The following is a 13,572-nucleotide window of genomic DNA, read 5'->3' on the forward strand; positions in this document are numbered from 1 at the left end:
CCAAACTTCCGAATACTGCCCCCTAGTCCGAAGAAGTAACAAGAATTTAAGCTTTCTGCCAATATCAGATATGTCTATGTCCTGGGAAATGTTCTTGTTACTTACAACCTCATGACAATCACATTAGCCTACGTTAGCTCAACCGTCCCATGGGGGACCCACCGATCCTGAAGAAGTTTTAAGTAGAGCCTTAAGTGTCAGATATCCACAAAGTACTGCCCACACTGAAAGCCTGGGTTTGAAAGCCAGCTATGACATCACAGGCATGGGATCAAAGACAATACTTACTGTATGGGCTGCATTCATTCATTACTAAGGCCTTATTGCTACTGTAAGGGAGGGGGATGTGTTCAGCCTTAGAACCGCAGGAAGTTGGGAGTGGCGAGCCACTTGTTCATGATGAGGAATCGATGGTCCTTGAAAAGGGCTACATTTTGGAGTGGCGTTAATGGCATGTTCATCATCTGTATTAAAGTTAATCACAGCCCAGGTTTTAACTTCAAGGCTGTTCCTCAGGGTTTAGTATGCTGTTAAATATCCATCGTGATGCAATGCATAGTGGTTAATCTGAACTGTGTCGTAATACTTGATTGGCCAGCTCATGCCTTGTATGACGTCAGAGTGATTGAGTCCAGTGTCGTCCTCATCAGAGTCTGATGTAATGATGTGAGCAAACGGAATAGCCACAACAGATTACCTCATTGTTTTAGTGTTTGTTTATGCAATCCAAAATTAGGCGGCACCATGATAGGAACCATAAGAAATAGCTGTAGGTTTATTCAACCGAACCCTATAAGTTTGGATGTATGACCCTGGACAATTCTTTGTGGGAACATACTTGGAAGTATGTTATGAAGAACTGACTGTTACCATGGATACTGCCTCGACAACGGCGATATGACTTGTAATAACGGGTGGCCTTGTCTATTGGAGAGTTACAAATTGCATGATGCTTTTTTTCAAGGCCTTTTATCAGTCTGTCTGTTAGAGGTATGATGGAGGACATTCATTTGACACTTTGTGTGTGTGTGTGTGTGTGTCTGTGTCCACTCCCCAGCTTCATATCCTTTCTCTTACAGGGGTTAAAAAAGGAAAAAGAGGAAACGCATATGTTTTTGTATCAATGTTAAATCAGTACCTTACTGTAATAGTTTTCCACTAAAATGGACAACAATAGCTTTTTAGCAAAAAATGATTTCTCAACTAAGAATTTTTCTTGGACTGACTGGGAGTGGTGTAAGTTGGAAGGGGGAAACTGAAAACAAACTGTTATTGGCAGACAGGTTTGGAACTCTTATTGGTCTATTAATCAATTTACTGCCTGGTGATGTCACCAGGCAATCCTTAACTCACACTTCTACGGTCTTAGTTTCATCAACTGATGTACAATATGAAACAAAACACAGGAACAACATCATTTTGACTGCACTGGGCCTTTAAGATGAGACCTATGGGTTTGAATCCTGGGTCTGCCGTAGCAGGGATGGACACCAGGGTTGATGAGGTGTGTGGGGCAGCACTTGGCGTCTGCTGCTTAAATCAGAATAGACGGTTTGTCATTAAGGTCTGCAGTCTGGCCATCTGCCATGGCGATATAGACGGTCTGTCATTAAGGCTCCCGAGTGGCGCAGCGGTCTAAGGCACTGTATTTCAGTGCTAGAGGTGTCACTACAGACCCTGGTACGATTCCAAACTGTATCACAACCGTCAGTGATTGGGAGTCACATAGGGTGGTGCACAATTGCCCAGTGTCGTTAGGGTTTGGCCAGAATAAGCAGTCATTGTAAATAAGAATTAGTTCATAACTGACTTGCCTAGTGAAATAAAAAAAATCTAATAAAGGTCTGCAGTCTGCCATGGATATGAGGTAGCTGTAAAGCAGACCAGAGGCCATTGAGTTGGAGTTAGCCCTGGATAAACAAATAGGACCTGCACCTTGCTAGGACTTTACATGATAGCCATTAGCTAGGACTGGGTTGCTTTTATTCTTTCTCAAATTGGGTCCTTGAGAATGAGTGGGAGTGCGCCTTCATAGAAATGTTATCAGTTGTCTCAACATTTTGCTTGTTTCTGTTTGATGTGTGATTATCATGTGTACCTCTCTCAGGGAAGTTTGATGTGTGATTATAATGTGCACCTCTCTCAGGGAGGTTTGATGTGTGATTATCATGTGTACCTCTCTCAGGGAGGTTTGATGTGTGATTACCATGTGTACCTCTCTCAGGGAGGTTTGATGTGTGATTATAATGTGCACCTCTCTCAGGGAGGTTTGATGTGTGATTTAATGTGCACCTCTCTCAGGGAGGTTTGATGTGTGATTATAATGTGTACCTCTCTCAGGGAGTTTGATGTGTGATTATCATGTGCACCTCTCTCAGGGAGGTTTGATGTGTGATTTAATGTGCACCTCTCTCAGGGAGGTTTGATGTGTGATTATCATGTGCACCTCTCTCAGGGAGTTTGATGTGTGATTATAATGTGCACCTCTCTCAGGGAGGTTTGATGTGTGATTATAATGTGTACCTCTCTCAGGGAGGTTTGATGTGTGATTTAATGTGCACCTCTCTCAGGGAGGTTTGATGTGTGATTATCATGTGTACCTCTCTCAGGGAGGTTTGATGTGTGATTATAATGTGCACCTCTCTCAGGGAGGTTTGATGTGTGATTTAATGTGCACCTCTCTCAGGGAGGTTTGATGTGTGATTATCATGTGTACCTCTCTCAGGGAGGTTTGATGTGTGATTTAATGTGCACCTCTCTCAGGGAGGTTTGATGTGTGATTATCATGTGTACCTCTCTCAGGGAGGTTTTATGTGTGATTATAATGTGTACCTCTCTCAGGGAGGTTTGATGTGTGATTTAATGTGCACCTCTCTCAGAGAGGTTTGATGTGTGATTATCATGTGTACCTCTCTCAGGGAGGTTTGATGTGTGATTATAATGTGCATCTCTCTCAGGGAGGTTTGATGTGTGATTATAATGTGCACCTCTCTCAGGGAGTTTGATGTGTGATTGTAATGTGCACCTCTCTCAGGGAGTTTGATGTGTGATTTAATGTGCACCTCTCTCAGGGAGTTTGATGTGTGATTGTAATGTGCACCTCTCTCAGGGAGTTTGATGTGTGATTTAATGTGCACCTCTTTCAGGGAGGTTTGATGTGTGATTATCATGTGCACCTCTCTCAGGGAGGTTTGATGTGTGATTATCATGTGTACCTCTCTCAGGGAGGTTTGATGTGTGATTATCATGTGCACCTCTCTCAGGGAGGTTTGATGTGTGATTTAATGTGCACCTCTTTCAGGGAGGTTTGATGTGTGATTATCATGTGCACCTCTCTCAGGGAGGTTTGATGTGTGATTATCATGTGCACCTCTCTCAGGGAGGTTTGATGTGTGATTATCATGTGCACCTCTCTCAGGGAGGTTTGATGTGTGATTATCATGTGTACCTCTCTCAGGGAGGTTTGATGTGTGATTATAATGTGCACCTCTCTCAGGGAGGTTTGATGTGTGATTTAATGTGCACCTCTCTCAGGGAGGTTTGATGTGTGATTTAATGTGCACCTCTCTCAGGGAGGTTTGATGTGTGATTGTAATGTGCACCTCTCTCAGAGAGGTTTGATGTGTGATTATCATGTGCATCTCTTTCAGGGAGGTTTGATGTGTGATTATCATGTGCATCTCTTTCAGGGAGGTTTGATGTGTGATTATCATGTGCACCTCTCTCAGGGAGGTTTGATGTGTGATTATCATGTGTACCTCTCTCAGGGAGATTTGATGTGTGATTGTAATGTGCACCTCTCTCAGGGACGTTTGATGTGTGATTTAATGTGCACCTCTCTCAGAGAGGTTTGATGTGTGATTATCATGTGTACCTCTCTCAGGGAGGTTTGATGTGTGATTATCATGTGCACCTCTCTCAGGGAGGTTTGATGTGTGATTATAATGTGCACCTCTCTCAGGGAGGTTTTATGTGTGATTATCATGTGCAACTCTCTCAGGGAGGTTTTATGTGTGATTATCATGTGCACCTCTCTCAGGGAGGTTTGATGTGTGATTGTAATGTGCACCTCTCTCAGAGAGGTTTGATGTGTGATTATCATGTGCATCTCTCTCAGGGAGGTTTTATGTGTGATTATCATGTGCATCTCTCTCAGGGAGGTTTGATGTGTGATTATCATGTGCATCTCTCTCAGGGAGGTTTGATGTGTGATTGTAATGTGCACCTCTCTCAGAGAGGTTTGATGTGTGATTATCATGTGCATCTCTCTCAGGGAGGTTTTATGTGTGATTATCATGTGCATCTCTCTCAGGGAGGTTTTATGTGTGATTATCATGTGCACCTCTCTCAGGGAGGTTTTATGTGTGATTATCATGTGCATCTCTCTCAGGGAGGTTTTATGTGTGATTATCATGTGCACCTCTCTCAGGGAGGTTTGATGTGTGATTGTAATGTGCACCTCTCTCAGAGAGGTTTGATGTGTGATTATCATGTGCATCTCTCTCAGGGAGGTTTTATGTGTGATTATCATGTGCATCTCTCTCAGGGAGGTTTTATGTGTGATTATCATGTGCATCTCTCTCAGGGAGGTTTGATGTGTGATTGTAATGTGCACCTCTCTCAGAGAGGTTTGATGTGTGATTATCATGTGCACCTCTCTCAGGGAGGTTTGATGTGTGATTGTAATGTGCACCTCTCTCAGAGAGGTTTGATGTGTGATTATCATGTGCACCTCTCTCAGGGAGGTTTTGTGTGAATATCATGTGCATCTCTCTCAAGGAGGTTTTATGTGTGATTATCATGTGCACCTCTCTCAGGGAGGTTTTATGTGTGATTATCATGTGCACCTCTCTCAGGGAGGTTTTATGTGTGATTATCACATGCACCTCAGTGTGAGCTTGAACTCATAAAGACAGACCAGAGTATACCAATCAACATTGTGTGCCCTGACATTGTTGTCAGGGCACAGCAAGTACATCCTGTTACTTACTGACACTGAAATGTCAAATCCATGCCTGTGAGTACATCTCCACTATCCACCCACACACACAACCCCTAACCTTTCTCTCTTTCTCAGAAGTGAACCAGTGCTCTGTGCTGAACACAAGGTCCTGCTGTCCACAGTTCATTATGTAGAATATGTTGTTCCAACAGCTGTGACAGACCTCTCTTCTTACTGTACTGGGACACAGGCTCATTTGTTGGCTTCATTACTTGGGCACATGTTTTTCTGAAGGTTTTTTTCTCTGGTAGTGCTTTCCTGCAGTCAATGACCAAAAGCGACCTCTTTGGCTTCATGGGTGGAATGTTATTCATATTTTTCATAATTTCATAATTCATAAAGATTATTTTTGTTAAATAAACAGATGAAAATCCAGTGTTTCTATGTCAAACTGTTTTGTTATATTTCAGTCTATAAAGTGTAATATTGGGATGCAAACTCAAGATGGAATACATTTCATCTCTATATCTGACATGGTACAGGTGTCTTATTTTTTAAGCCCATAACCATGTGTGTGAGGTGGATACTTTTGTTTCCAAGTGGATTTGTTTAAGACTACCAAGAATCACTCTGTGACCCTGATTCAGCCCACTGCACTAAAAGGTTAATAAGTTATTTTTTTTATCTATTTGTGTCATACTTTGTATTTTGTGGAATCAGAAGTTATAGAAATGGAAATGTGTGGTTATTAACAAAGGAATACACATTTTGAAACCAAGTCAACCAATTAGAAGCATTAATAATCTGATTTGATATTTAACAACAAGCACAAAGCCTTGGAGCAGCACAGTCTAACCATGAGACTGCTAGAGCAGTCAGGAGAGGAGTGTCCTTGTGAATGTTTCCATTATCCAGCCCCAAGATCAAACCTACTGCAGTTAATTAAGCAGGGGGAGATAGAACACAATGGGGGCGCTGCATTGTCAAGGCCAGCTAAATAATTCACAACTCTTCCTCTCTCTTTCAGAATCCCATATCAGAAGCATGCATCTTCCCCCGTCCTGGCAGTTAATATGTGCGGTTCATTCCCAAACGAAGCCATAGGGACTCCGTAAAGGCTTAGAGATCAGACCTGGCTTCAAATACTACTGGAAATCATTTCAAATACTTTATCTGGACTTTATTGAGCTTGCCTGTTGCAATGGAAGCAATAGACAACTCCCAAACCCAGCCCACCTGGCACTCTGGGCAAACTAAAGCAAACAATCTGAAAATATTTGAAAGATTTGAAATAATATTTGAACCCGGATAGCACCCTGGGATGCTGCAGGCACGGAGCCTTTCAATCAAGCCTGCAAGCCTCCTGAGGTAAAACATCAGTCACTACCAGAAAACTCTCCTCCCTCGTAAAACTGAGGAACGGCCTTCGCCACAGTGACACCGGCAGCCTGCACAGACAATTTTTACATATTCATTTATGTTCTGAAGAGTTATAATTGAGCGAAGAGGGTGGGTCCGGTGTGTTTGGGGAAATATTAAATGGGCCCATCGGTTGTAGTTTGTGTGTCTTTCATCACCTTTTATGGAGGTGCTCTGAACAGGCCATGTTTATGTTGCCTTCACAGGTAGAGGGATTGGAGCCGTGTTCACATAAAAGGTAAAATGATGGGTGTAATAGTGTTGCCATGGAGAGAGCAGACATTTGAGAAGTGGAGTAACAGCGTGAGTGATTGACAGCCATTCAGCACTGGATTCACTTATTTTCTCTTAAGGAATGATGGATGTGAGGGGGGAGCTGCCCTGCTCCACAGACTCCAAAGGTGACCTTGACTGATCAGAAGAAAAGTTTGAAAGACGATTCATCCCAAAGACTAAACTGTTGACAGAAATGGTTGCCGATGTCACTGTGTTACTCAAACTACATGCATTGTATGCCATCGCCTTGTAGATGCTACTAGCTGTCCTTGAATATGTACCATCTTTGGTTTTAGAGACGCACTGGCATTTTCTGAACGGGTAACTCTTTATTGGAAGCATAGCGCCATAATAACTCATAACTTGGTCATAACCATGTCATAACTGCTGACATAATGGGTCAAAATCTGTCATAACATGACACATATTTAGATGTGTTGGGACATGTATTGCAGTGTTTTGTGTTAAAACAGTTCTCCAAATGAAGTGTTAACCTGAACACTAGTAGCATGAACACTGTTTTCAGACAATTTCTTTACTTAACTTTTTTCATATACCGTAATTTCCGGACTATTAAGCGCACCTGAATATAAGCCGCACCCACTGAATTTAAAAAAATATATTATTTTGAACATAAATAAGCCGCACATGTCTTTAAGCCGCAGGTGCCTACCGGTACATTGAAACAAATGAACTTTACAAAGGCTTTAACGAAACACGGCTTGTAACAAAAAATAAAAAATTAGCAGTAAGCTTTAGTTGTCTTTTTGCACTGAGTCAATTCCTCACGCTGCTGTTTCCAGCGTCTTATCATCGACTCAGTAAGACCAAGCTCCCGTGCAGCAGCTCTATTTCCTTTTCCAACAGCCAGATCAATCGCCTTCAACTTGAAAGCTGCATCATATGCATTTCTCCGTGTCTTTGCCATGATGAGGGTGACAAAATGGCTACCGTAATCAGAATGATGGGAAGTTTGAGAGCGCTCGATTTAATCTAAACAGTAAACAAAAAAGCTGTTTGACCTTAACCCGTTCGGCAATTTCATTGGAATAATGAAAGCTTCATGCCGCCAAAAAACTGAGCACGTCACAGAATGTTTTTTTTTTTTTTTAAATTTGAAAGCAGGAAAAATCCATATATTAGCCGCGTCATTGTTTAAGCCGCGAGGTTCAAAGCGTGGGAAAAAAGTTGCGGCTTATAGTCCGGATTTAAGGTACATATACACTATATATACACAAAAGGTATGCGGACACCCCTTCAAATTAGTGGATTCAGCTATTTCAGCCACAGCTGTTGCCAACTTTCCAACAAGTCAGTTTGTGAAATTTCTGCCCTGATAGAGCTGCCCCAATCAACTGTAAGTGCTGTTATTGTGAAGTAGAAACATCTAGGAGCAACAACGGCTCAGCTGCGAAGTGGTAGGCCACACAAGCTCACACAACAGGACTGAAGCGCTGAAGCACATAGCACCTAAAAATAGTCTTTCATCGGTTGCAACACTCACTACCGAGTTCCAAAATGCGTCTGGAAGCAACGTCAGCACAAGAACTGTTCGTCGGAAGTTTCATGAAATGGGTTTCCATGGCCGAGCAGCAGCACCCAAGCCTAAGATCACCATGCACAAAACAAAATGTCGGCTGGAGTGGCGTAAAGCTCGCTGCCATTGGACTCTGGAGCAGTGGAAACGCGCTCTCTGGAGTGATGAATCACGCTTCACCACCTGGCAGTCTGACAGGACGAATCTGGGTTAGACAGATGCCAGAAGACCGACACCATATTAATGCCAATGATTTTGGAATGAGATGTTTGAGGAGCAGGTGTCAATATACTTTTGGTCATGTAGTGTAGCTGTGTCTGCGTCCGTCTTTGTGTCTTCAATGTAAGAAACCTAACCTGAAGTCTTCACAAACTGTACAGTCTGTGTCACGTCCTGACCAGTAAAGGGGTTATTTGTTATTGTAGTTTATGTGTTTCGGGGTTTGTGGTTAATGTTCTATGTTAGTATATTTCTATGTTCGTTCTAGTCTTTCTATTTCTATGTTTAGTTAATCGGGTTGACCTTCAATTGGAAGCAGCTGCTCCTCGTTGCTTCTAATTGAAGGTCCTATTTAAGAGGGGTATGTTTTCTATGGGATTTTGTGGGTAGTTGTTCCTTGTTTAGTGTTTGTGCACCTGACAGGACTGTTTCGTTTTGTTCTTTTTTTGTATACATATTTATTTGTTTCTCCTTCTTCAAAATAAAAAGAAGATGAGTATACATATTCCCGCTGCATTTTGGTCCAATCCTTACGACAACCGTGACAGTCTGAGCCTTTTGGCTACAGATGCTTTAATTTTCCTGCAAAGCAGTGCCTTAGACCGCTGCGCCACTCGGGAGGTTGTATACAAATTCTTTCAAAATAGTATTTATTTATTTTAAGACACATATTAATGCCATAAGTCAGTAGCACCACCTGTCATTGATTTAGAGGACGGCATAATGATGATTGAAATGGTTTTGCTGTCCAGATCCGTCTACACTAGTAAGGCACCCAGACACAACAACGCATGTCTGACTACCTCCGGAGGTGGTCAGGAAGATCTGATCACAATCAGATCAAAATGCTTATTTTAATCTTCTACACGTCAAAAATGTAGCCACAATCCGAATGTGGACAAGATCAGAACAATGGAAGCATTTTAGAACCAGGTATAAACAGGGCTTCTGTCTCTCAGCAAAGGTCATTCTATCGGTAGCGGGGAACCTTGAGCCTGTCATTGACTAGAAGAGAAGTGTGCTTTATTCATGCACTTTTCTCTGTAAAACACCGGTGCAGAATAACACCATTCACTGGACTGGACCCAGTACTGTGGTCATCTGCTCATGTAATTACAAACAAATGATAAACAGTTTGTTACCAAACACAAAACACAGACAGGCTCTGGCGTGCACATTGATGTTTAATGTAATAGTCTGGCCTTCAACTGAGTTTACCTGTATGTGGTGCTGTTCTGTTCTCTCCCTTTCAGAGGGACAATAGGATGAGACCTTCAGCATGCTGAATACAGAGGCAAGTGTGTGTGTGTGTGTGTATGTGTGTGTGTGTGTGTGTGTGTGTGTGTGTGTGCTTCCATATACAGAGAAGTTCACAATTCTCCTTTTTTCCTGATCTGTGTGTCTGGATGATCATGTGACCTCCAGGTAACTGTCTACATGCACAGAGCCTTTGCTGTTTAGTAATAACACATGTATTTGTAGATGTGGAGATGCATGTTTTCTACTGCAATCTGCTGTCCGCTTGCACCAATGAAAGAGGAGGCTGTGCAGTAGTCTACATGTGTCAGTCAGTGAATGAGAGAGGAGGCTGTGCAGTAGTCTACATGTGCCAGTCAGTGAAGGAGTGAGGGAGGATATGTAGTAGTCTATATGTGTCAGTCAGTGAAGGAGAGAGGGAGGATATGTAGTAGTCTATATGTGCCAGTCAGTGAAGGAGAGAGGGAGGATATGTAGTAGTCTATATGTGTCAGTCAGTGAATGAGAGAGGAGGCTGTGCAGTAGTCTATATATGTCAGTCAGTGAAGGAGAGGGCGGATATGTAGTAGTCTATATGTGCCAGTCAGTGAAGGAGAGAGGGAGGATATGTAGTAGTCTATATGTGTCAGTCAGTGAAGGAGAGAGGGAGGATATGTAGTAGTCTATATGTGCCAGTCAGTGAATGAGAGAGGGAGGATATGTAGTAGTCTATATGTGCCAGTCAGTGAATGAGAGAGGGAGGATATGTAGAAGTCTATATGTGCCAGTCAGTGAATGAGAGAGGGAGGATATGTAGTAGTCTATATGTGCCAGTCAGTGAAGGAGAGAGGAGGCTGTGCAGTAGTCTATATGTGCCAGTCAGTGAAGGAGAGAGGGAGGATATGTAGTAGTCTATATGTGCCAGTCAGTGAATGAGAGAGGAGGCTGTGCAGTAGTCTATATGTGCCAGTCAGTGAATAAGAGAGGAGGCTGTGCAGTAGTCTATATGTGCCAGTCAGTGAAGGAGAGAGGGAGGATATGTAGTAGTCTATATGTGCCAGTCAGTGAAGGAGAGAGGAGGCTGTGCAGTAGTCTATATGTGCCAGTCAGTGAAGGAGAGAGGAGGCTGTGCAGTAGTCTATATGTGCCAGTCAGTGAAGGAGTGAGGGAGGATATGCAGTAGTCTATATGTGCCAGTCAGGGAATGAGAGAGGGAGGATCTGTAGTAGTCTATATGTGCCAGTCAGTGAAGGAGAGAGGAGACTGTGCAGTAGTCTATGTGTCAGTCAGTGAAGGAGAGAGGGAGGATATGTAGTAGTCTATATGTGCCAGTCAGTGAATGAGAGAGGAAGGATATGTAGTAGTCTATATGTGCCAGTCAGTGAAGGAGAGAGGGAGGATATGTAGTAGTCTATATGTGTCAGTCAGTGAAGGAGAGAGGGAGGATATGTAGTAGTCTATATGTGCCAGTCAGTGAAGGAGAGAGGGAGGATATGTAGTAGTCTATATGTGCCAGTCAGTGAAGGAGAGAGGACACTGTGCAGTAGTCTATATGTGTCAGTCAGTGAATGAGAGAGGGAGGATATGTAGTAGTCTATATGTGCCAGTCAGTGAAGGAGAGAGGGAGGATATGCAGTAGTCTATATGTGCCAGTCAGTGAAGGAGAGAGGGAGGATATGTAGTAGTCTATATGTGCCAGTCAGTGAAGGAGAGAGGGAGGATATGTAGTAGTCTATATGTGCCAGTCAGTGAAGGAGAGAGGACACTGTGCAGTAGTCTATATGTGTCAGTCAGTGAATGAGAGAGGGAGGATATGTAGTAGTCTATATGTGCCAGTCAGTGAAGGAGAGAGGGAGGATATGCAGTAGTCTATATGTGCCAGTCAGTGAAGGAGAGAGGGAGGATATGTAGTAGTCTATATGTGCCAGTCAGTGAATGAGAGAGGAAGGATATGTAGTAGTCTATATGTGCCAGTCAGTGAATGAGAGAGGGAGGATATGTAGTAGTCTATATGTGCCAGTCAGTGAAGGAGAGAGGAGACTGTGCAGTAGTCTATATGTGTCAGTCAGTGAATGAGAGAGGGAGGATATGTAGTAGTCTATATGTGCCAGTCAGTGAAGGAGAGAGGGAGGATATGCAGTAGTCTATATGTGCCAGTCAGTGAATGAGAGAGGGCGGATATGTAGAAGTCTATATGTGCCAGTCAGTGAAGGAGTGAGGGAGGATATGTAGTAGTCTATATGTGCCAGTCAGTGAATGAGAGAGGGAGGATTAGTAGTAGTCTATATGTGCCAGTCAGTGAAGGAGAGAGGAGGCTGTGCAGTAGTCTATATGTGTCAGTCAGTGAAGGAGAGGGCGGATATGTAGTAGTCTATATGTGCCAGTCAGTGAGGGAGAGAGGGAGGATATGTAGTAGTCTATATGTGCCAGTCAGTGAAGGAGAGAGGGAGGATAGGTAGTAGTCTATATGTGCCAGTCAGTGAAGGAGAGAGGAGGCTGTGCAGTAGTCTATATGTGCCAGTCAGTGAAGGAGTGAGGGAGGATATGTAGTAGTCTATATGTGCCAGTCAGTGAAGGAGAGAGGAGGCTGTGCAGTAGTCTATATGTGCCAGTCAGTGAATGAGAGAGGAGGCTGAGCAGTAGTCTATATGTGCCAGTCAGTGAATGAGAGAGGAGGCTGAGCAGTAGTCTATATGTGCCAGTCAGTGAATGAGAGAGGAGGCTGAGCAGTAGTCTATATGTGCCAGTCAGTGAATGAGAGAGGAGGCTGAGCAGTAGTCTATATGTGCCAGTCAGTGAATGAGAGAGGAGGCTGAGCAGTAGTTTATATGTGTCAGTCAGTGAATGAGAGAGGAGGCTGTGCAGTAGTCTACATGTGCCAGTCAGTGAATGAGAGAGGAGGCTGTGCAGTCAGTCAGTGAATGAGAGAGGGAGGATATGTAGTAGTCTATATGTGCCAGTCAGTGAAGGAGAGAGGAGGCTGTGCAGTAGTATATATGTGTCAGTCAGTGAAGGAAAGAGGGAGGATATGTAGTAGTCTATATGTGCCAGTCAGTGAATGAGAGAGGGAGGATATGTAGTAGTCTATATGTGCCAGTCAGTGAAGGAAAGAGGGAGGATATGTGGTCTACATTAGCAGCACTGTACCACCAGGGTTGTTCAACCAGCCTAAAGAAAATGGTCCTTTGCCTCATGTCACCTGCACTAAAAGCCATGTCAGAACACAGAATGTGACTCATAGAAGACAGGGTCAGGGCTCCAGTAGCAGACTGGTGCTGGTGAAAGGTTGCAAGATCGAATCCCTGAGCTGATAAGGTAAAAATCTGTTGTTCTGCCCCTGAACAAGGCAGTTAACCCACTGTTCCTAGGCCGTCATTGAAAATAAGAATTTGTTCTTAACTGACTTGCCTAGTTAAACAAAGGTAAAAATTGCTTTCTTAGTCTAATCAAGTAATAATGTACCGTAATTTCCGGACTATTGAGCGCACCTGAATATAAGCCGCACCCACTGAATTTTTAAACAATTATTATTTGAACATAAATAAGCAGCACGTCTATAAGCCGCAGGTGCCTACCGGTACATTGAAACAAATGAACTTTACACAGGCTTTAACGAAACACGGCTTGTAACAAAAATAAATAGGCTTTAACGAAACACGGCTTGTAACAAAAATAAATAGGCTTTAACGAAACACGGCTTGTAACAAAAAATAAAAAATGAACAGTAAGCTTTAGTTGTCTTTTTGCACTGAGTCAATTCCTCACGCTGCTGTTTCCAACGTCTTATCATTGACTCATTAAGACCAAGCTCCCATGCAGCAGCTCTATTTCCTTTTCCAACAGCCAGATCAATTGCCTTCAACTTGAAAGCTGCATCATATGCATTTCTCTGTGTCTTTGCCATGATGAGGGTGACAAAATGACTACCGTAATCAGAATGATG

Source organism: Salmo trutta, chromosome 39, assembly GCF_901001165.1.
Source record: "Salmo trutta chromosome 39, fSalTru1.1, whole genome shotgun sequence".
In the NCBI taxonomy this organism is placed as follows: Eukaryota; Metazoa; Chordata; class Actinopteri; order Salmoniformes; family Salmonidae; genus Salmo; species Salmo trutta.